Source organism: Saccostrea echinata, unplaced genomic scaffold, assembly GCF_033153115.1.
Source record: "Saccostrea echinata isolate AGI-Se365-2 ecotype Australia unplaced genomic scaffold, CSIRO_AGI_Sech_v1 ptg000006l, whole genome shotgun sequence".
Taxonomy (NCBI): domain Eukaryota; kingdom Metazoa; phylum Mollusca; class Bivalvia; order Ostreida; family Ostreidae; genus Saccostrea; species Saccostrea echinata.
Genome location: NW_026889755.1, coordinates 6,656,786 through 6,682,126, shown reverse-complemented (window position 1 = coordinate 6,682,126; position 25,341 = coordinate 6,656,786).

Here is a 25,341-nt window from a genome sequence, read left to right as displayed (position 1 = left end):
TTTGAGATACTTTTCACTTCGGGAAACATAGAGCACAAGCTTGCCTATCTGAGATTTTTATACATAACATGCATCTGATACTAATGTATGAAATATATAAATTTGGTAGATAGGCAAGCTTGTGCTCTATGTTTTCTGAAACAAAATGTGCTATGTTTTCTGAACAAACAAACAAAAAAAACATGAGCTCAAATTTTACTACATATAAAGATTCAAACGAAAAGAAAACATTAGCTTTTACCTCAGACAACAATGAATGTTATAATGAATCATTTACTTTCGATGAATTACAAACGTCTCTAGATAAATCGCATGATACAGCTGTAGGACCAGACCTGATTCATTATCAAATAATTAAACAACTTCCAAAGAGCAGCAAAAGATTTTTTTCAAAATTTTAATATGATGTGGGAAAGGGGTAATTTTCCATCTTCGTGGACGCAGGCAACAATTATTCCTGTTCCCAAACCTAGAAAAGATCAAAACAATTATAGACCTATTCCTTTAAAAAGCTGTGTATGTAAAACCATGGAAAGGACGATCAATGAACGCCTTATATGGTTTTTTGAAACCAATAATATTTTGCCAAATATAAATGTGGTTTTAGAAAAAACAAGTACAAGTGACCATTTAGTTTAGCTAGAAACATATTTGAGATGCCCTTTTATTAAGAGAGAGAATGCCGTATCTATATTGTTTTGACTTTGAAAAAGCCTAATATACTACTTGAAAATACGGTATTTTGAAAGATCTTTTAAATATCGGCCTCAAAGGAAATTTGTCTATATTTAATGATTGAAATTTAATAGTACGGCTAGGGACTACATTCTCAAACAATTTTGAAAAGCAGGGGGGTATATACAGTGCCAACCAGGCCCAACTAAAGCTAAAGCAGTCCCACAGCGGTCCCAGTATGCGGGGTAATAATTTAAAGGACGGAGCTTAATCACAACAGTACTGAGATTACACAATGTATCAACAATGTCAGTATAAAGGCAGTTGAAATTTAATCATACACTTCTTTTTTTAGGAGAAAAATGTTAGACATGCTACATGTTCAGCATATTTGCAATTCTTATTTGACAATTATTTCTGAATAATTTACAAAATTACAGTATATAAAAAAAAAAAATAAATAATAATAATAGAAGAAAAAGAGACTTTCACAAAAAATAGTTGCATCCGTACAATATTTTATTAAATTTGATTTATTGATAAGAGTTACCGTATATCTTTTCTCTATACAAAATTAATCATGTGCTAAATAAAATGAATGGCTTATTTTTGGACTTGTTCTGGCCAGAAACTGTCTGCCAGCTACCAACCGTGTTTCAGAACAAAGCCCGTGCCCAGACGAATTCGAACTACAAGCGTCACAACACCATTATGATTCTTGTTGGAGTGAGTCCCTCTGGATGTGTCACATTCCTGTCGACATGTTGGGGAGGCAGAGTCAGTGACAGACAGATTTACAGTTCAGTCGGGTATATTACTGGACATTTTTTTGGTGATGTTATTCTGACAGACCGAGGATTTCAAATGACTGAGGGCTTTGCTTTAAAGGAAGCCAAACTCAGTGTGCACGCTTTTACTAAAGGGAAAAAGCAGTTGGACGTCTTCCAATAAACTTGGTGAAAAAAAGACAACAGTGCCATTCCTGCCGTTGACAAGATTGCACATGTGGTTGCAGCAGTAGTGGACACTATTTGGGCCATTTTGTGAGACAACCATCTACAAGACTTGTGTGAATATCAAACCCATTTTCAACCCTGAAATTTGTTGTTGTTGTTGTAATGTTGTTCAAAGTGAAACGAATCCATCAAAGTCTTTGTGACTATACCATATTGTTTACGATATTAAGAATTCTGCTGATACTTATTAAATTTATGACATTGAATGTATTTTGCTGTATAGTTTGAAAAAAATTGGTATACAGCACATCTATACTACTATATTAAAATTATAGACTCGAATTTTTGGCCTTTAATACCGATAAATCGGAAGAGTACTGTCTTTTGTTTTATATATTTTAAACATCATTGGTACTTGAAGATTACCAATTTGTTTTTATTTTTTCTCAATTAAGCTTCACTAATTAATAATCAACGAAAATTCCCCAAAAATTCCGGAAATCACCTGGATTTTTTGGATTTTACAATCTTGCGTGTGCGCATTACATTCACGCTATATCACGGTGTTCAAATCAGAGAAGACAAAAGTACTAAGTAGATATATATTTGTTATTTTATAATTTCTCTAATAAGAAATCATAAATATATATGAACAGAATATATAGCAAATTTCCAATGAAAATTTACACGTATTTGTATTATCGTTTCTAAGTTTATCCAAGCAAATGTGATAATGTGGCCACGTGGGTAATCATTCGCCATCTCGGAGACACATTTATTATATGTGATTAATGTCTCTAGCCATCTCAACGGAGGCAAAAAGCTCATGATCGTAGGAGCAATTTTAATGTAACTACCCGATTTTATTTTATCCTTCCTTTCTTTTATGCTTTTTTGAGGAAAAGGGGGGGGGGGTGTTACAACTCGAGCTAGAATCACATCTTAGTGAAGTAGGCATTCTTTTTCCGCCAAAAATTACAATAACATTATTTTCATTTCTTAACTTTGAAATAAATCGAAATAATCAAATAACGTCAATATAACCGATATTTTCAATTTGGAATCTGTCTAAAGGCCCTTTCACAATTGGCGCACGAGCACTTTACAACACTTTGCGATCGGAATTTTTTAGCTTCGCACGAGCTCTCGCATACGTTGCTCGATGTCTCGCATTCGTTGCATTTAGTGGTCGCATCAAGTCTCCTCAAAATAGTGGACATGCAAACTATTCAGACGCGACCAAATGCGATCCAAATTATCGCATGATTTATCAGCTTCAATAGGCCATGCAAATATTATATATATACACCATATATATTATATTTATACACCAATACGAAATCAAACCGTCAAAACACTTTGCCGTCATAATTATACAGTCAATAATTAATTACGCACATTCTAAACGATAAAAAGATTAGAAGAAATAAGAAAAATCACAGCACTGTGTCGGGTTCTCTAAATTTAGAATTGCGTGGCTGATGGGTGTTGCCTAAATGCACTCGAACAAGCATTCGTACCATGGAACGCATGATCGCTGGAGCGGCGCACGTCCAATCGCATTGGCGCACGTTCAATCGTCCGATCACCTGATCACTCGCGCGATCCTATCGCATTATCTTACAACACTCGTTTTCATTGTATATCAGTCGCATATAGACGCAAGAAATATCGCAAGATTTAATGCGTTTGCGTCGCACAACGGTAGCTATAGATCTTGCGAATTTTGTACGAACACTTTTTCATATGCGATTATTTCGGCAACAGTTTACGATCCAAATCAATTTTTTTCGGTCGCACGAACATTTTGTCGCGTCTGCTCGTGCGCCAATTGTGAAGGGGCCTTAAATGATTGCAACTTGAATTTGTTCGCCATGTATACTATTACCTTCATTGCTGAGATTGATAACGCGGTAAATATGAAACATAAACTAAAGGCAAAGAAATATGTAACCCGTATTAGCGAATTATGTAATTTTTTTATGCAATACTTGCGCCGTGCATTTCCCACGTGAACCATCAAAGAAAGCATTTTATTGTTTATATTTAAATTCACCTCCAAAAATGTCTTTAATTTAAAAAAAAGTGGGTGAAATATGTAAATTATTGTTATTCATCTTCAGTACGTTATATAGAAGGGACAGCCTGTTTCTTCTAAATATGTAAAGGTTGTCGTGGTAACTACGCTTGATAGGTAGTCTGAATTCAGCCCTTGCGGCCTGTACAGTTCATTCTATCTGAAATGGGGTTCGTTTATATGAGAATAATGACAAACGCCATGCTGTCGTTGTTGATAAATATATTCACTCTCAGTATAATCAGTATTATCACAGCTCTATATGTGATAAAGAGCCATAACTCCAATATATATATATATATAGCTGAACACAGCTGTACTCTATTCAGTGATATTCTGTCCTGTCTTGGTCATTGTCATAAATAAGTCATCATATCGAAAGCCAATATGTCTACTCAGACCAAGATATCCAACAAAAGTAATTAACTAAGTAAAAACCAAAAGAGAGGGAAACTAACCAACCAATGAAATCCAAGTTGGCCTGGACACTACACAAGATATATATAGAAAGGGACAGGGGTTTAAATGACCACTGTGATGTCATACATCTATAAATAACTCAATAGACACAGATTGATGTAAATAATTCCATGTGGATTTATTCAATAAATGAAATGCTGTAAAGAAATAAATACGACAATTTGACTGAATTAATGTAATCCTGAAATATAATAATTAATATATAAAATAAATCACTCTATCACATACTTCCCCTCTTCGTGAAATGACGTCCTCGTCATTTACTATTTCATAAAGAAATAACGACTGTAAAATAAAATCAAATCATATGAAACATAGAATATCACTGAAAATTTATTTACACTTACCAAACTGACTGACTGACTTAATGTACTTATCTTAACTAATTCTTACCTGTAATAATATCTATCAGAGCCTTTTCTACCAGTTCTTTACTGTTGTTGGAATGAAATACATTGCTGGAAGCTAATGTCTGCAAATAATCAGCCCTTGTCTTCCAGTCTGGTTGTTGTTTTGCTATCTGTTGGTTTACTATATAGTCTCCACTAGTGATCCATGATGTTGTTTTCTTTACTCTTTTAGATCTTCTTGGTACAGTCTTTGGTATATGTTGTTCATCAGCTGAGTCTTCATCAGAATTGGTATTATCCAAATCGTCATTATCAGCTTCTGCTTCTTGTTGTGTATCTGTAGACTGTTCTGTTTCCTTTACGTCAGTGTCTTCTGTAATGGTAGCTACTGAAGTACCTGTGTCATCAACATGTTTAGCAGGTGAAGGTATTTCGGAACTACCCTCATCTTCAGCGCTCTCTTCTTCATTGGCCAATGTATTCTCCTGTGGGTTACTTTCTATCCCAGAAGCAGGTGTACTAATCTTGCTGTGAGCAATAGGTGCTGCTTCATGTACTAACATTTCTTCATTACTGCTCTCTGAGTCACTATCCTCATGTTGTGAGGTACTCTTCTGGTTGGATCTTCTTGTGACTCGAGGTTTTGTTAATTTCCTAGGTGCTGACTTAGGCTTTTCTGTCGGTAATTCAAAATCTAAGTGTCCAATTGGTAGTAAAAGGTTCCGATGTAAAGTTCTTATACAGGTGTTGTTGCTTTCTTTCCTTACAATATACACTGGAACTTCTTTGTTTGGTTGACTCTGCACTATATATGGCTCTTCCTCCCATTTATCAGATAATTTATGAGTGCCTTCGAATGCAACAATCTTGACCAATACTCTGTCACCTGGCTGAATGACAGCATCTCTTGCCTTGATGTCATAATTCTTCTTCTGTCTTCCCTGGGCATTTTGGATAGATTTCTGTGCCAAATGGTAAGAATGTTCCAATTTAGATTTCAAAGATTTTATGTAGGAATTCAGGTTTTCGTGTTGATTTGGTCCATCTGTTTTGAAAATGAGATCTATTGGAAGTCTGGGTTCTCGTCCGAACATAAGAAAGAAAGGCGATTGGCCTGTTGTTTCCTGTTTCATCGAATTATAGGCATGAACTAAAGTTGAAATGTGTGACTTCCAATCCTGTTTTTGATAATTTTCAAGTGTTCCTAACATCTTAAGAAGAGTCCTGTTGAATCGTTCTGTCAAGCCGTTGCCCATTGGGTGGTATGGTGTTGTTCTCGACTTGCTTACTCCAAGAATGTTGCAGAGCTCCTGTATGATTTTGGATTCAAAATTGGCACCTTGATCACTATGTAGCCGCAAAGGTATCCCGTAATGGACTATGAAATGATGGAATAATGCCTCAGCTGTGGTTTTGGCCGTTTGGTTCCTTGTAGCTACAGCTTGCGCAAATCTAGTAAAGTGATCGGTGATGACCAGGATGTTCTCATATCCTCCTTTTGATTTTTCTAATTTTAGATAGTCTACACACACCAGTTCTAGAGGTTGCGATGTTCTGATATTAATGAGTGGGGCTCTGGTTGGTGTCGTTTTTCTTAGAAGGCATCTCCTGCAGTTTGAAATGAAATGTTCCGTGTCTGCTGTCATTCCTTGCCAATAAAATCTATCTCTAATTAAACTGATGGTTTTCTCGCGGCCAGGATGTCCCATGTCAGTATGAAGATGGTACAATACTGTTCCAATACATGATCTAGGTAAAATTATCTGTGATTTCTTTTTCTCATTCACTGTTGTTTCTCTAATGAGGATCCCATCTCTTAATCTAAGTTTGTCAAAATTCTTGTGAAGTAAAGCATGGTACTGGATGTTGTATGGTAAATGGTGTTTTGCTGGCTTGTACCTATCTCGCACGTATGGTATCCAGAATCTTAGCACTGGGTCGTTGTACTGATGACGACGAATATCAACCTCTGTCTGATCACTCAAGTCTGGTAGGTTGTCAACTGAAGATGGAGATATGGACAAGCATTGTACATAGGGATCATTGGATACAGTTGAGTTGCATATGGTCTTAATGGAATCGGATGTTATGATTTCTTGGTTTGATATCCTGCTTAATCCATCTGCATCTGCGTTGTGTGATCCAGGTCGATATAATATTTCAAAGTTGAAGTTGGCTAGATCAGCAATCCATCTTTGGCTTGCCGCGTCAAGTTTCGCAGATGTTAAGACATAGGTGAGTGGGTTGTTGTCTGTATAAACCTTGAATGTTCCTCCATACAAGTAATCTCTGAATTTTTCGCATACGGCCCACTTCAAAGCCAGAAATTCCAATTTGTGGACAGGATAGTTCTTTTCTGATTTGGACAAACTCCTGCTGGCATAGGCTATAACCCGTTTGAATCTGTCTTGCGTCTGATATAATACAGCGCCGATGCTTGATGATGAGGCATCTGTATGTAGCTCAAAGGGTAAGGAGTAATTTGGAAATCCTAGAATTGGATATGTTGTAAGTTTCTCCTTTAGTGTCTTGAAGGCTTGTTCATGTTCACTTCCCCATCTCCACTTGTCTGGTTCTTTTGGTGTTCTTATTCCCTTTCTAGATTTCTTCTTGGTATTTGGTAGAAGGTCATTCAATGGGCGTGCTATTGTTGAAAATCCCTCAATGAATCTCCGGTAATAACCAACGAAACCCAGGAATTGGCGAACTTCATCTGAATTTCTTGGTTGCGGCCAGTTCTGTACCTTGCTGATCTTTTCCGGGTCTGGTTCTATCCCCTCTTCACTAACAATGTTTCCTACATATTTTACTTTCCTTTTCAAAAATTCGCATTTCTTTGGTGACAGTTTCAGATTTACTTCCCTTAGTCGTTGAAAGATCTTTTCCAACCGCTCTAAATGCTGTTCATATGTTTTTGAGAATATTATCAAGTCATCCAAATAGATGAAGCATATATCAAGGTGGAGTCCTTCAAAACATTCCTCCATTAGCCTTTGGTATGTAGCAGGTGCGTTGACTAGACCGAATGGCATGCGATGATATTCGTAAAAACCTAAGGGTCCAACAGTAAACGCAGTTCTTTCCTTGTGACTTTCATGTAACTCAACTTGATGGTACCCACTTTTCATATCTAGTATGGTAAAAAATCTATTTCCTGCTAACGCATCCAAAATTTCTTCGATTCGTGGTAATGCATATGAATCTTTCTTTGTCCTAAGGTTTAACTGTCGGTAATCTACACACATGCGCAGTTCGTTGTTTTTCTTCCGACAAAGGACAACATTACTCGACCAGGGTGACTTAGACTTCCTTATAATTCCTCCCTCTAAAAGCTTCCTTAAATGATCTTTGACTTCCTCAAACATGGCGGGTGGTATATGCCTTGGTCTTTGCTTAAATGGGGTATCGTCATGTAGCTCAATTCTGTGTTTTACAATGTTGGTGTGTCCTATGTCTGTGTCTGATTTGGAGAAGACATCTTCATACTTTCTTAATAAATGTTCTGCTCCTTGTTTTTCTGAAGTTGTAAGCCCATCTTCTTCAATCTTTACTAAATTCAGGACATCTTTGGTTTGCTGGAGGTTAGAACAAGGAATATCTGTTTGATTTGGTTCTACTTTCACAGGTTGTAGCTCGCAAAGTATAGATTTAGGTGGAACTTGTACTGTCCTTGTAGTGATGTTATCAATGCCCACTCTTATCACATGATTGGCTGGATAGGTATAGTCTGTAAGTGATGGTACAATATCCAGGTCTGATGGAATTACAGAGCAGGATGTGGCTTGTAGAACAGCTGTTGTAGACTGATATGGTATAGCTTTGTCGACATATCCCGATATAGAAACCGTTGAATTAGGTGGTATAATAATGCAGTGATTTTCAGCTGATTTTACAATTCCAAGTCTGTTGTTGTTGCGAGCAAGTTCTTTTTCTCGTATTGTCATTCCTCGAAAAGCTAGATACCATGGTGTAAATATTGCAGCATCCTGTAGATATCTGTCTCCATATTTGTCTTTGACATCATCTAGCATATGTTGTAGTATATTTGTTCCTATAAGTAGTGGTACTGTACTGTTGTAATTGCTTGTTGATACAACGAGTAATGGAAACTGTTGTTCTTCTAATGATTGTGGTAATCCATTACTGATGATGGAAGCCTCGATGTATCCATGATATGGTAATTGTTGACCATTAGCACATTCCACTTTTAAAAGTTCTTCTATTGGATGAACTTCTAAGTGACTAAGATGTTTCATATAAAAATCATAGCTAACTGTTGACACAGTAGATCCAGTATCTATCAATGCTCTGACTAAGTTTCCTTCTAAACTTGCTTCAACTTCTGAAGTACTCCCTACTAATTCACTGGTTCTACTCCTATTAGGGCTTCTCCTATAATGACCTATCGTCTGCCCTGCAACGAAGGTCTCCTGGTGTTTAAATGTCTTCTGCTGTGGTCCAAACGCACATGACATCTACGTGCTATATGTCCAGGTTGTCTGCACCTATAACATATAGGTTCTCCATCCTCTGTCTCTTGTAAAGCAGAGTCCTGATTGTCGCTATATCATAATCATAGCCGTATCCCTGATTATATCTTGGACCATTGTAATTCCTGTATTGAGGACGTCCACTGTATGAATTTCCAGATCCATAGTTTCCTCTTCTGGACTGTGGCTGAACTCTGTCATATGGTTCACCAAAATCTTTGTAATTCCTGTTTGTGCGCTGTTGTCCTGATCTCTTATTTCCTTCTTCCATAGCACTGACTTTGGTAGTAAGCTGTTGAATCATTCCTTTAAGTTCCTTAATCTCATCTCCTTTCTCAGCTTCACTTGATGCTACAGCCATATTAGATTGTGCCTTCTTCGTTTCATGTTCCTTTTCTACAAGTCTGATTTCCTTCCTAAGTTCATCAAAATTGGTCAGTGCATCAAATTTGTATCCAGTAATATCCTTAATCCATTGATGTAATCCATTCCAGAATTTTGATCTTAATTTCTCATTTGCATCCTCCTTGGTTGCAACTCCTTTGATAACAGCTTTCCTATAAATCTCCTCTAACCGACAACTCCAACTCATGCTATCCTCTCCTTTTTCTTGTCGCGCACTGTAAAATTGCTCCATGATGGTTTCTCCTCGTTCTATAGTGCCGAATACACTCTCCATCTTGTCCAGTATCTGGGTGACAGTGGCTCCAGGACCAAGTCTCATGGCAACCTTTCCTGCATCTCCTCGCAATGATCTCCTAATTGACTGAGCAATTGTTTCCTCCTTGTACTTCTCCTTGATCAAGCAGTCAACTTCATATCGCCAAAGATCATATGTGGTGGCATTCTTGCTGCCATCTCCAGAAAAGCAAGAGATCTTTGGGATGTGGGAACTGATGGTGCTTCCTGATGCTGATGAATTTCCAGTATCCGTGTGTGGTTCTGTCTTTACATTGACAAATTCCTCCTCATTCATTTGTGCAACATACTGAGTCATCCATTGTTTGAAATCCTGTGCTGTATCAGCTTTAGGTTTTACATTTAATTCTTTGAAAACTGATGCTATTTGATTGAGTTCCTCCTGTGAAATTTCTACTGACATGATGATTTGTTGTTGATCGATTTCTGAATAAACTTCTCTAATTTACTAAATACTAAGTACCTAGTAACTAAATCTACCTTAATTATCTCAATAAATCTAAAACTACATCCTCTGAAGTTGAAGAATCCAATGTGTAATCCAATCCGAAGAGTCCGAAATGAAGTTGAATAATTAAATCTTACTAATTAATAAAACTAATTAAACTTAAATTCTAAATATCTACTTAATTAAATTTTAATTCTATGTAACATTAAAATTCACTGAAATGCAAAAGTATTATACACCTGAAAAGCAAAATTTAATATTAAATTTCTAAATAAGCTGAAATGAAAATAAGTAAATTAAATATCTTAATAAGTTCGATAAATATATATCAAAGTTCAAAGAATGTACCAACTAAATCCTAAATAAATATAACCTTAATCTAATACTGTATTCTAAATAACTACAGTGGTTTTAAGTAATGAAGGATAACTCTAACTACAAACTTACACAAGGAAGATAACTCTGTTCTTCAGTACATCGTGTGCGCTCAAGCGTGACGAACTCTCGACCAGGGGTCAAATACCCGATGTAAACAAAATAACGCGAAATCAAAGTAAACGGAACAACAATGCAAAAAAAAAATGAAAAGGAATTCAATGGGTAAACAATAAATGACGGACAATGGTGAAAACCACCAACACTGATTACTCAAAGTAATGTGACCTTAGGAATATGTACTTAAAAGTACAGCAATCTGAGTATTAAATGAAAGATTTCACATATTTACTACAGGGGTGATATAGGGGTGATAAAGCAACTAAATACTGACTAGATCGACAAATCTGATCAAAACAATTAACTCACTAGACACTACCTCAAATCACCTGTAAACAACCTGTACCTGAAAGTCTAAATGTAGGTCACTAATGTCAAGGTCAGCTGATCAAGAGAAAAGAGATTAATGTAGGGTGGAAACAGGTATCTTAGATTAATAGAATTAATTTCTTGCACACTACAATTGTCTTTTGCTCAAAAATAAATAATATTTACATTTATATTATATACAGAAAGGATATAGCAGGCTATTTACTGTATAACACTAGTATGCCTGTCTGACTGGTCAGTCCAAAATACACGTGTTTTGAGCACAACTTACCGTGCTGGCAAGCTTCTAAACACCACAATGAATAAATAGTCACAAAAAGTTCAATTATGTCACTTTCACTGAAAGTCCAGCGTTGAATGGATTACGCAGTAATCACAGTCTCTATCTGTCCACACAATACACCACGTCGGTGGATCCTAGATCCTCCTCGGCGTGAGATCCTCACGGTCAGTCGCGCAATGGGCAGTCAGCCAATCCCGCCGTGGATGCCATTGAAATGGGGTTCGTTTATATGAGAATAATGACAAACGCCATGCTGTCGTTGTTGATAAATATATTCACTCTCAGTATAATCAGTATTATCACAGCTCTATATGTGATAAAGAGCCATAACTCCAATATATATATATATAGCTGAACACAGCTGTACTCTATTCAGTGATATTCTGTCCTGTCTTGGTCATTGTCATAAATAAGTCATCATATCAAAAGCCAATATGTCTACTCAGACCAAGATATCCAACAAAAGTAATTAACTAAGTAAAAACCAAAAGAGAGGGAAACTAACCAACCAATGAAATTCAAGTTGGCCTGGACACTACACAAGATATATATAGAAAGGGACAGGGGTTTAAATGACCACTGTGATGTCATACATCTATAAATAACTCAATAGACACAGATTGATGTAAATAATTCCATGTGGATTTATTCAATAAATGAAATGCTGTAAAGAAATAATTACGACAATTTGACTGAATTAATGTAATCCTGAAATATAATAATTAATATATAAAATAAATCACTCTATCACATATCAATGCTGCTAAAATATCGATCATTTGTAAAATATAATCCATGCAATCAATAAATGAATTATATTTAATCGTAGCAAACAAACTAAAGGTGCGGTCACACGATGCGATTTTTCATTCGATTTTCATTCGACTTGCTCAGGTAAGTCGAATGGTGGGGTGGTCACACGATACGATTTTACATTCGATTAACAAACGATTTTGACAAGAAATGAACAGGTACTTGTTTTTTGTTTTTTTTTTTTTTAGTTTGAAGTAGTTCTGATTATAGTAATAAACCCAAAAAGCATCATTATGAAATATTTTTTCCCTTCATTCTGTTTAATGTTACGTCATTTGCCCCATTATGACGTTTATGCTGACGTAATCTATAAGTTATGTCTGTTATCACTTTACAAGATAAGAAAACATACCGCATGAAAAGAACTTGTCTGAAGTATCTGATGTTTTCCAGGGTTTTTAAACTGACTAATAAAGGAAAACACGTTTTTTTTTTTCATTTCGGAATAAAAAGATTTTTAAAAAGAACCTGCACTAAACTTTCGCTGACAAGAAAGGTAAAATAGCCACGTCGCAAAAGTTTAAACTTTTTTCCGTTGACCAGCAGTTGAAACAATATTATTGAAAACATTTGATATATCGCCTTTTTATTTTCACAAATTACTGTAGGTGAAATATTTACAGCACAATGATTACTATGTGTATATGTAAAATGCGTGACTGGGTACACAGTAAATCAAAATCATCAGACGCTCCAATAATTAAGTTAATCAAAATTTTAATAAAGGTAACTTTTTGGTAGGTAAGTAAAGAATGTTACCATATTACCTTCCTAAAAATAATGATAATAATAATAGTAAAATAAATTGAAAAAAATCAGACTTAAAAACTTCCCTGATGATATGTAAACTAATCATTAGTTTTTTAAAAGAATTTAACATTGATTTTTTTATTTTTTATTTTTTTTTTTTGGGGGGGGGGGGGGGAGGGGGTTCAGACTCCCCTTTCTTAAAGTTCAATTTATTCACTCAAACCAAAGTACATAAGTTACAAAATTAATAACATACAAAAATATATACAGTAGTTAGAGGTACATGTACAATGCTACGTCACGTCGAAGTGAAAAGAAATAAGTAAGATAATTCAAGGAGAAAAGACAGCAACGTAATTTCTCCTAATAAACATAAATAGTTTTTTCCGTCTTTTTTTGTTAGTAGTTCCGAATATAAGAGGAGTAGGGACGTTAACAGAGGCTCTTACTTGTAGGAGTAAAAATTAAAAACCTAATCTAGTTAATCTTAGTACTTTTATGTGAGTTCTAGACAATTAAAATCTACCATTTTAAATTATTCTACACGTTAACATATATATACATGAAATAAGTTGAATCTCTTGACGAATGCTTATTACTAGAATCCATGCAAATACTTAAAAAAAAACTACTTGTTCATGTTATTGATAGGATTGGGTAGTTTACGCAGCGTCAAGTCCAACGTATCTCGCCGTAAACCCCTAGCATGCTGGAGTACTGATATGCTGTGTACCACTGATCTTAATTTACAGCAACATATAAGCACAGGAAACATCTAATTTTAATTAGATTTATAAACATTAAAGCTGGTTTTAAAAGTAATAGCTAAAACTTCTTCTTTTTTTTTTTTTTGATAAATGCGATGATTTGAACCAAGCTAAATCTATGATATTCAAAACAAAAACATCTTTAATCATAAATGGCATTCTATAAACACGTGAATCTCTGTGCTCGCAAACTATGGTAAAATAATAGTTCATGACGTGTATGCTTTGCATTGCAAGTGCAAACTGAGAGAGAGGGTAGACGGTGTCTGTGCACATATAGCTTCCATCCTTTGATATTTGGGATATGCATGACATAAAACAGACATTAAATATGGTGTGCAAAACTGGGGAGATTACTTTGAAGACTCCAGCAATATGCCACAAATTAATCCAGACTTTCTGACATCGATGACTGCTGCTTTTTCAATAAAAATGGAAGTCGAAAATTTACTTACCTTGTCATTGGTCATTTGCAAAATTATTTTGTTAAAAAAACAATCTGATTGTACACACAAGTACTCTGAAGTTGACATTAAAAAGGCGCTGGAGTTTTTGATTGACAATATCTATGTGTTTTTTGGAGACCAGGTTTTCCAACAATCTATTGGAATTCCCATGGGTACTAATTGCGCACCGTTATTAGCAGACCTATATTTGTATTCATATGAAGCAGAATTTGTCCAAAATCTTATATGTGAAAAGAAGAAAACACTTGCTGTGGCCTTCAACTCGACATTTAGATATATCGACGACGTATTGTCAATTAACAATGGTTATTTCCATTTTTATGTCGACACGATATATCCCGGTGAGCTTGAGATAAAAGATACCACAGAGTCTGACACATCTGTTTCATATTTGGATATATTATTAGAAAAAGACTTTAATGGTAACAAATCAACACAGCTTTATGATAAACGTGATGACTTTAACTTTTCAATCGTCAACTTCCCTTACTTATGCAGCAGTATACCCTTATCAGCTGCATACGGGGTTTATATCTCTCAGTTGATTCGATACGCCAGAGCATGCTCTACGTATGAACAATTTCTAAAACGAGGTAAGTTATTGACAAACAAGTTGATGAAACAAGAAGTCTGTGAGCCAATGCTCACTAGTAATACCCCCGCTTTGATGTGAATGTACACAAGTTTAGTTATGAAAAGACACAAGGATGAACAAGAAGTTGACATCCGATTCGTACAAAAATGAGTCCCACCATATTGCAGGCCTAAACAAAGAGTGTGCTAAAATTTCAAGCATCTGCAATTCGTAGTTGCTGAGAAAACTGCGACCAAAATTTGTTATGTATGGTACGAACAGACGCACAGGAAGTTGACATCAGATTTGTACAAAAATGATTCCCACCATATGGCATGCCCAAAAAGTGTGCTAAAATTTCAAGCATCTGCAATCAGTAGTTCCTGAGAAAACTGCGACCAAAATTTGTTATGTATGGTACGGACAGACGCACGGATAAACAGGAAGTTGACATCGGATTAGTACAGAAATGAATCCCACCATATGGCATGCCTCAGCAAAGAGTGTGCTAAAATTTCAAGCATCTGCGATGAGTATTTGCTGAGAAAACTGTGACGAAAAATTTGTTACGGACAGACAGACACACAAGGGTAAAACAGTATACTCCCCTCTCCTTCGGAGCGGGGTATAACAAGATTATCAGCAATCTCGTTTAAAATAATCATTTCGAAAGTTCGTCGATACAATGACCGTGTCAGCAAATACAATCTATCATTAAGTTAAATGCTGACTGACTTTTTTCATACCAATTGTTAGGCCATTATTTACACACTGAATTGTCGACGGATTTTTCCGTTATTTCCCGATCATGACAAGGAGCATACGGCGGGTGAGACCGGTCGGCAGGGGATGCTCACTCCTCCATGGCACCTGATCCCACCTCTGATGTCTTAGAGGTCTGTGTTTGCTCTGCTCCTATTTTGTAATGTTTAATGGACTTTTGAGCTCGAATACTGTTCGTTATCTCCACATATTTTATTAATGATGACAGTGATAGTGATTAAATGCCCATAGCCTCAGATATATAAAAATCATATTCAATTTGTGAATTTAATTTTAGCGTAGAGTTCTCATTAGTGAAATTTGTGAAATTATGATTAAAAAAAAAACTCTTGTAAAGAAAATGTTCTCCGGAAAAATTATTCTGTTATTAAAAAAATAATGTGGTATTCGTGGTGTTCGAACCCTAGCAATAAAAAATCGTATCATTTTCCTTTGAGACTAACACGCTAACCACTACGCTACACAGCTCCTGATAATTGGTTGCATTTAAAGCATGTTTCTGATATGACCCTTGACCAAATAGACTTAAATATTTCTAGCAAAGAAGCGAATGATGTATCATAAAAGTGTATTTTTAAGGTATAATTATCTTTGCTCCATGTTTTTGTTAACCAAAAAATGCATAATTTTACGCAGACTTTGAGGATAAACTTTCAAAAATATGGAGCGAAGACCCACTAATATCGAAAAATTGTGTTATAGTATGAGAAAATGATCCTTTTTGCCCTTTAAAGTGTATGTATGCTATTTCATAGACAAATAATTTCAATCCTTGTGAGATTTTTGCATATTGTGGAGATTTTACGTGAAGTATACTTTAATTTTAGATGAAATATGAAAGAAAATTTTGTTATAATTGAGATTTAATTTTTCACCTTTATGTTTGTCGCACTATAGGCATTACGCTCGCCTTGTTCGCCCATTTTCTTTATTAATGAGAGTACTGTCCATAACTTACAGATAAATCTTCATAAGGTGCCATGTATGTGCGAGATTGGTTCCTCGACTGTTTACGGAGGAACAAAAGGAAACACGAGTATGTGCATCAATGAAATTCCCGAAACTTAAGTTGGGCTTATCAAACTTTCTTTTGCAAAGACGAAACTTGACGCTACTTTAGACACTTTGACGTTCTCATCCGTGCGCCGTAAGGCGATACCACACGTGATATAAAATCTCGTTTTGTTTATTTGAGCATATATCCAATTGAAATTTGCTGGGTGAATTGAAGAAAAATTGTACTAAAGACTAGTGAAAATTTTGGAACGAAGTGATGAATATTTTTCACTCTAGACATCCAAGATTTTACCGGACAATCCTCGCTATGCTATGCTTGAAATTAATTTTAATAAGTTACATGTTCAAACTATGGCTCAATTAAATAATTTAATAGCAATTAATAAATTAAGATTTCATTAACATCTATTGCATAAAAAAGTTCTTTTTTGCCAAAAATGCATTCTGGCCTACAGATTTTTGACCCACTGTATGCTTAAATGTATATTTATTATAACGTCACTACATCATATGCACAATTTGAAAACAATTCCTGATGAGGAGTGGATATCCTTAAACAAGTTTTTTTTAGACTTTACATAATAACTGTATTCAAAATCGCACCTCGAATATAAACTTAACCACTAAATCAGCCGAACAAAAGGACGTGTTACTCCAGTTATTTTATACCACTAAAACAGCACTTGTAAATGTCCTTTTGTTCGGCTAGCTTGTTGATGGCATTTATAATCCACTGCTCATGTTTTTAATTTCTATTTATGCAATAACAATCAAATTGGAGATGAATTTCACTACTAACTGGAATGTAATGTATAATGTAAAATTCGGAAAGAATTTTGTTACAGAAATAATATACACATCCAAATATTATAAAATTTTGTAATTTAATGACAAATACTGATCCAACATTCTTAAGAAAATTTTGTTTATTTATCATCAAAATTTTTGACTCTGTCCTCCTGTAATCTCTGCTCGTCCATAATTTTTATAAATATGTATATATGTACCTCTTGTACCATTCACGGTTTTTGAGAGAATAGAATGAATAATATAGGACAAATTCAAATTCAAGTCTATACCCTAAAGACCAACTTTTTCCAAGTGAGTTTTTAACTTCTGCAGCAAAGTATTTTTAAAAATCTCCTTTCGCAAATGCTGTTTGAATAAATTATTTGGTATCAAATGAAGGAAACGGATTGATTCTTTTCTTTGCAAGATAATGTAAGAAGTGGTCAATAGACCGTCACGGTAGTTCAGTCGCTACGTGATCGGAAAGTCGTATGTACGAATCAGAGCCACGAATGACATAAGTCGATTAAAAATGGGTAACAACTGTTCCTGAACTGAAAGTTGTGGGTCTTTCAGATGAGACCTTAAAAACCAAGGCCCCGTGTCACGTTGGGCGTTGGCACGATAAAGAACCCTCATTGCTCAATGGCCCTGAGTGCGGTTTAAAGGTCTAAATTTGAAGCCCTTTATCCACAAATGGTGACGTCTCTATACGAGTGAAAAATTCTCGAACGGGATTTTAAACATTATATACAATCAATCAATCAATCATAGTCTTCAATACTATGAGAATACACAATCGTAAAATATGCACAAGCCCTTTTGTCCCAAAGAGGAGTCATTTTTTTCTCGGATTTTCTGTTGATACGGGATATTTCTTCGGTTAACATAGCGTATCATTGTAGTATTGTTTGACCAGTGATGTTCGCTGTGGTAGATGTCGTAATCCTTCGGAAAGGGGAATCTCAGGTGAAACGTTTGACCTTGTTATAGCAATTTTGACCAGGGCTGTCATTTGACGTTTGTCGTCAAAGCCGTTTAAAAGCACTTGTTTTTTTAAAAGAATATTTCGTTTGAAACTAATCATAATTTATTTTCTTTAAAAAAGTTATCTGTTTCAGCTGCGTTAAACGAATTAGTTCTTATGGTCTTCGAAGTCGGTTGGAAGTGTTTTGCATGATTCTTTTCGTAGCACGTCGCTTTGAAAATCCCACTCTATTCATAAATGACTCGGTCGATTCGTTTGTCAGTTCAATTTGACCCCCATTTTCGCAGGGAGTGACCAAGTCTACTGGACACTTTATTTAAAACACTCTGTGTATAGTTCATATACTAGTAGTAAATGCATTTCTCTGAGGAACACCGGTTGTTTTAAGTGATTTATTATTTGATTATATATTGTTTAACGTTCTGTTCGAGAATTTCCCACCCATTCAGAAACGTCATCAAATGCCGCTGAAGGGCTTCAAATTTAGACCTTTACTCGGCACTCAGGGCCATTTAGCAGTAACACAGCTATGTTAAGGTTGCCCGTAGCATTAAATTTCATTTAAAACACATCATTACAATTTGTACAAAGGGATATTTCATCTAAACATTAACACACTTGTTGTGATATCACATGACTCGGTTGATCACGTGACATCCACTAATAATTTTTTTTTTTCAAAAGTTACTAAAAATTAATAAATCGCTTCGGCTCAAGTGCATAACACCATTTGTATTTAATTATCATATCCCAGTGTATCTAAAAAGTGCTTGGGACGGGCCATCGTATTAGTGTAAGAGATATTTCATGAGAACTTGAACGTACCCACACATTTGAAGGTATTTTCTTCTCATCGTCGTAATTGATATCAAGGCTAAGCGATAACACTTTCATCCCAAGCAGGATTTATTTATAAAACATTCCTTTCTTATAGTTTTTCACAAAGAAACTGGGGGGATAAGCCGAGCCATATGCCTACATAACGATCGATAAAAAATCAATAAATTCATTTTACAAAAATTTCACTTTTTGTTGAATTAATGTAATGCTTATACCATTTGCATATAAATTTGACAAAACCTGAATACTGTAACAGCGAAAATGATTCTGATTAACACAACAAAATGGCATCACGCTCAATTTTCACAGAAACTGACATAAATTGGATGATATAACTACATTTTTTAAATAGAGTGGGTCATCGTACCATTTTTTTGAGAACGATTAATGAAAGGCAATGGAAAGATGTTGCTTTTTACACATGCAAAAATTTGGTATGAAGACCCACTCTACATAAAAAATTAAGTTAACTTGCTTAAATTTTCACCGTGGTCTTAAAAAATTCTAAGTCCAAAAACGCTTGCTAAATATAGAGAACTGTATGCTATTTAAATGGAAATCTTAGTGTGACTCCGTGGTCTAGTGGTTAGCGATGAGCTCTTTAGAGGGACGTTTATTGAGGAAAGTGTTCGAGTCATGCTCTGATTTTTTTTTTTTTTTTTGGTTTTAATTTTGTTTTACTTTATAAAAAATGTCTATAGGAATAACATATTTTTCACTGGAAATAAAATATATACATGTAGTAATGAACTTATTTACAGTAAACTATTTAAAATGCCGGATAAAAATTAAAATAGATATTTGAATACTTTTATTCCCGTTTTATTTATTTTAAATAAAAGCGCTTCTAGATCACCATTATCATTATATACGATGTTAACATTTTTATAATATCTCCACAATAAGTGTAAACACTCAATATGCAGATTAATTAATAGAATAATTAATAGAAGTCCTTACCCATGTTAGACATTTGTGACAGTAAATGAAAGTCAACTGTTTAGCTTGTTTAGAATATAAATATCATTTTGAAAACTACGGTAAACATTAAAATGCTTGAGTAAATTCGAACAATTGAGAGATTTCTTCCAATAAATGTTCTTGCATAGCCGAAAAATGGGCATGGGCACATGGCTCGTCTTATCCCCCCAGATTCTTTTTAAAGTTAATCCTTAATGTATTTTCTACGTTTATAATGTGTGTTTTTTTTTCAAAGTGAAGCTTTTTGCAATATCGTATTGGATAGACCTAATTTCAATTTAGATAAATTGTACGAGGTAAGATGTAATATTCAACATTACTTACATAACCTCGGACTCTAAACTACAGTCAAGACATGAATTTTACAGTAAAACTCAAAACCTTAACTTGTTTTTGGAAATAAAACGTAAACCTAATGACACTTTCCCAGTCATGATTGCTGAAGTATGCATTCGATTGACGTCATTTTCAATTATGACGTCATATCATGGTAATTCAGAGAGGTGACAGCATAGAATTTACTGAATATTTTTCAGGAAGCCTTAACCTACCCGCGAAGAAATCTTTATCGTGCCAACGCCTGCCGTGACACGGGGTCGCGGTTTTAAAGGTCTCACCCAAACAACCTCCAACTTTCACTTCAAAGTGCCGAGCGCTTGGGGAAGAAACAGTTGCTACCTTTTTAGGTCACCTGAGTCACTCAGGTGACCTATTGCTATCCGTTCTCGTCCGTCGGCGTGCGTCGTGTGTTAACATTTGAACATTTTTAGCTTCTTCTCTGAAACCGCTTAACCAATTTCAACCAAAATTGGCATATAGCATCTATGGGTGAAGGGGAACAAAAATCGTGAATTTCATGGTCCCTGCCCCCTGGGGCCTGAGGGGTGGGGCTAAAACCACAAAAAAATAATGCAATCTTTTTCTGTACTCCTGGACATCAAGCAGTCAAACTGTTGGCATCATTGTAATAAGAATTGAGCTCTCTACTAAAATTGTGAAATTCATGGCCCAAGGGTCAGGGGTTGTGGCCCCAGGGTGGGGCTATATAGATCATATAGTGAAAGTGCATTATTTCTTTGAAAATCTTCTTCTCTGCTCCTGGGTATTAAATAAAGTAACTAAGTACATAGTTATGAAGAGCAAGAGTGCCTCTTCCAAAATTGTGAAATTCATGGCCCCAGGGTCAGGGGTTCTGGTGTAAGGGCGGGGCTCTATTGATTATTTAGTGAAAATGCATTACTTCTTTGAAAATTTTCTTCTCTGCTCCTAGGTATTAAATAAAGTAACTAAGTACATAGTTATGATGAGTAAGAGAGCCTCTTCCAAAATTGTGAATTTCATGGCCCCGGGGTCATGGGGTTCTGGTGTAAGGGCGGGGCTCTATTGATTATATAGTGAAAATGCATTAATTTTTTGAAGATCTTCTTCTCTGCTCATGGGTATTAAAAAAAAGAAACTAAATACATAGTTATGATGAGCAAGAGTGCCTCTTTCAAAATTGTGAAATTGATGGCCCCAGGATCAGGGGTTCTGGTGTTAGGGCGGGGCTCTATTGGTTATATAGTGAAAATGCATTAATTCTTTGAAAATCTTCTCCTCTGCTCCTGGATATTAAATAAAATAACTAAGTACATAGTTATGATGAGCAAGAGTACCTCTTCCAAAATTATGAATTTCATAGCACCAGGGTCAGAGGTTCTGGTGTTAGGGCGGGGCTCTATTGATTATATAGTGAAAATGCATTAATTCTTTGAAAATCTTCTCTGCTACTGGACATTATTTAAACAAACTAAGTGCATGGTTATGATGCATAAGGATGCCTTTTCAAAAATTGTGAATTTCATGGCCCCAGGGTCAGGGGTTCTGGTGTTAGGGCGGGGCTCTATTGATTATATAGTGAAAATGCATTGATTCTTTGAAAATCTTCTTCTCTGCTACTGGAGATTATTTAAACAAACTAAGTGCATGATTATGATAGGCAAGGATGCCTCTTCCAAAATTTTTAAATATATGGGCTCAGTTTTGGGGGTTCTTGAGGAAGGGGGGGGGGTGTTCTATTGATTATAAAGTGAAAAAGCATGAATTCTATTAAGTAATCATTAATTAATCCTGTATGCTCCTTAGTGTTGAGCTGATAAATAAATTGCTTAGCTAAGATGAAAATGGGAGCTTCAAACAGAATGTTTAAATCTTGTGGTGCTAGGGTCAGGGGTTCTGGCATAATGAGGGGGGGGGGAGCTTTTGATGATATAGTGGAAAAGTGTTAATTCTTTGAAGACCATAGTTATGATGATGAGGGTAACTCTTCCAAATTTGTAAATTTCTTGACCCTTGGTCTTGGGTTCTGGTGTTAGGGTAAGGCTTTGTTGAATCTGTAGTGAAAATGCATTGTACCTGTGAAATTCTTCTCTGCTTCTGGGATATCGGAAGCAAACTGAGTAAAAGTTTAAATGATATAAGTAAGCGTATTTTTACCAGATTTTTGAACATCTGGACCATTTGTCTAAGCATTCTGGTCCTGGGCAGGGCTCTATTTGTATTCTACTGAGAGAAGTTATTTCCTTTTTCCATTCACCTTTGATAATTAATCACTGTAAATAATGTATTTGAAAGGTTAATAGAATAAGATAATTATGCAAGAATGTTTATCGTATAATTCAAAAAGTACTTTCTTAGTTTTAATAATCAGGTAGGCCTTTAAGTAATAGATAAATAAAAATGAGACAAAAATATCTTATCTTATTAAAAGTTCTTCAAAGACCATAAGAGAGGTCAATGCTAGAGGTCTTAATATGGGTTTAAAAATAGTACAGAAGCACTTATAGTTTGTCAATAGTCTGCATGGTGATAGTGTTAAGTGGGGGACAGATTAGAACTTAATTTATGAGTTTATACTGCATGAATACTAGACTAATTATTTTGTTGATCCTGATCTTCCAACTTCTCTTGCTTTAGGGAAACAAAGCTTCATCTATCAGTGTATTTTTAACTTCTAAATTGTTGTATTATACTCAGGTGACAGTTAAGGCCCTTGGGCCTCTTGTTTTTTATAGACTTGGGTCAGTCGCGGTCGGGGTTTGAACAATCACGGAGCGAGCGCTTTATCGACTGAGCTACCGTGACGGTTGTTTTAAGTGAAACATTACATACCAAGTAGTCGCCTTTGCTTAGTGTCGCAGAGTAAGGAGTTGATCCTTACATCCATTGCTGGACATGGAAACCGGTGTTTCGGGTGAGACCATATAAAACGAGGTCCCGTGTTGCACTAGGTGCTGGCACGAAATAAGATCCCTCACTGCTTTAAGACCGTAAGTGTCGAATACGCTTATATTTGCCGTCCTCCACCGGCAAGTGGTGCGTCTTAATATGAGTGAAAATTACTCCAAGGGATGTTAAACAAGTAACCAAACAAAAAGAATTAACTTTGCTTCATTTCAAATCAGACCATTGAAGATAGACAGAAATTATTCGACTCATTAACTCGCAAACCATGACAAACACTCGTCTCCATCTTAGTTCCTCGACACTCCATTTATTGACGCAGCCCTCCTGAGATAAAACTCAAAGTGAGGAAAAATTTCATCATACTCTCTTTAATTCTATATTGGTTCCTCCTTCGTACGTTTTAGTCAGTAACGAGAAAGAAATTTGGAATGAGCTACCTATGTCTTTCTCAAAAGGTAAACAGTTAAGTTTCGATGAGTAAATTCGTATTGTACAAGACATAAGTAATTGGGCATGACCACACTGATCAAGTTACCATATAGGTAACAAACCTGGTTTTATTAAGAAGCCGTGGGCCTTTGAATAATGAATTATAGTGAAGTAAAGGATAGTTACTAAATGGAATAAACGATTAGAGTTTGGGCAATAAACTTGTTAAAATATTTCGGTCCGATTTTTTTCTGTCGATTTTCCAAATCCCTTAATTGTTTTCTAATATTACAAAAAATTGAATGATGGTAACTCCTAAGTAGTTATTGCCTAAGTTGACTTCTTTTGCTGTTATTTTGCTGGTATTATGATTATACAAGGTTTGTGATCATATTTTTGAAATACACCGTTATGAATGCCCTTTGTTCATATTTAAAGATTTTATCTCTATTGCATGCCTTCTTATTATTTATTATAATACATGATATCAAACATATTATATGCAAAACGATATAGGAAAAACGGGAAAAAACATAAATATAAGTTTTTATTTTGCTTAGAAAAAAAATTATCAAAATAAAAATTAAAAGAAATTAGTTCGAATTTCCCCCTGCATTACCGCAAATTATATTTTTGTAACATATTGTCATCAAATTGTAAAATTCTGATATTCATTTATTACATAGCTATTTTATCGGTTTAGATAAGTTTTTGATTTAAGATTTAGAGTTTATATCAATTCCTTTTCTGTTAACTAAAATCCTTAGTAAACTTTGTCCTTAACTTCTCATCCATAAGATGTCATTTTCACTTCCAGTACTTTTAGGAAAAGTCACAACCTATGTTTATGTTCTAGGATTGACGAGACCAGGCGAACGAGAATCGCAAAATTGCGCACTTTTTTAACATTGCGACAAAATCTACCATAATTCTCCCACTTTACATGGCAAGCATCATTCAGGTTACCTATTTGCATATAAATGTATGAGACATATTGCTGATTCCTAAAAAGTTATAATTATATATCCTTAATCTTTATTACGTTGTTGTTTTCTTACCTAGTATTTAAAGAAATACAACGCATGATTGCAAAGGTTTATAGTCTATTACGATGGGTTTGATAAATTTCGTCAGAATGTGTAACAAGACTATGAAACGTAATCATTCAAATTCTAATGATTGCGTTTCATAGTTTTGTTACACATGCTCAAAAATGCTGACATTTTGATTAGGTTTTCCATGACTGCTTTAGAAAGGTCGCCAAAAATGAATGTTGACTTATAAATTCGCGTATTTAATCGTAAAGCCCCTGCTTTGCTAGATTAAGAGATGTAAAAGAAAACAGTTGCTTCCTACTTTCAATCGACTTAGGTCTCGGCCGAGATTCGAACTCACGACCTTCCGATATCAGAGCGAGCGCTCTACCGACTGAGCTACCGTGACGGCCAATAAGCCACTGAATATATTGATATCAAATTTCATATAATGATACATACTGATTTTATCTTTTCAACTGCTTTAACATTTTTTGATCTTGAAGTTTCCTTTGACCATGATCTCACTTTTCTTAACTCAGTGTTGAGGTCGGTTTTAAATGAACCTTTTAAGATATTTTTATCAAACCTAATATGCTGA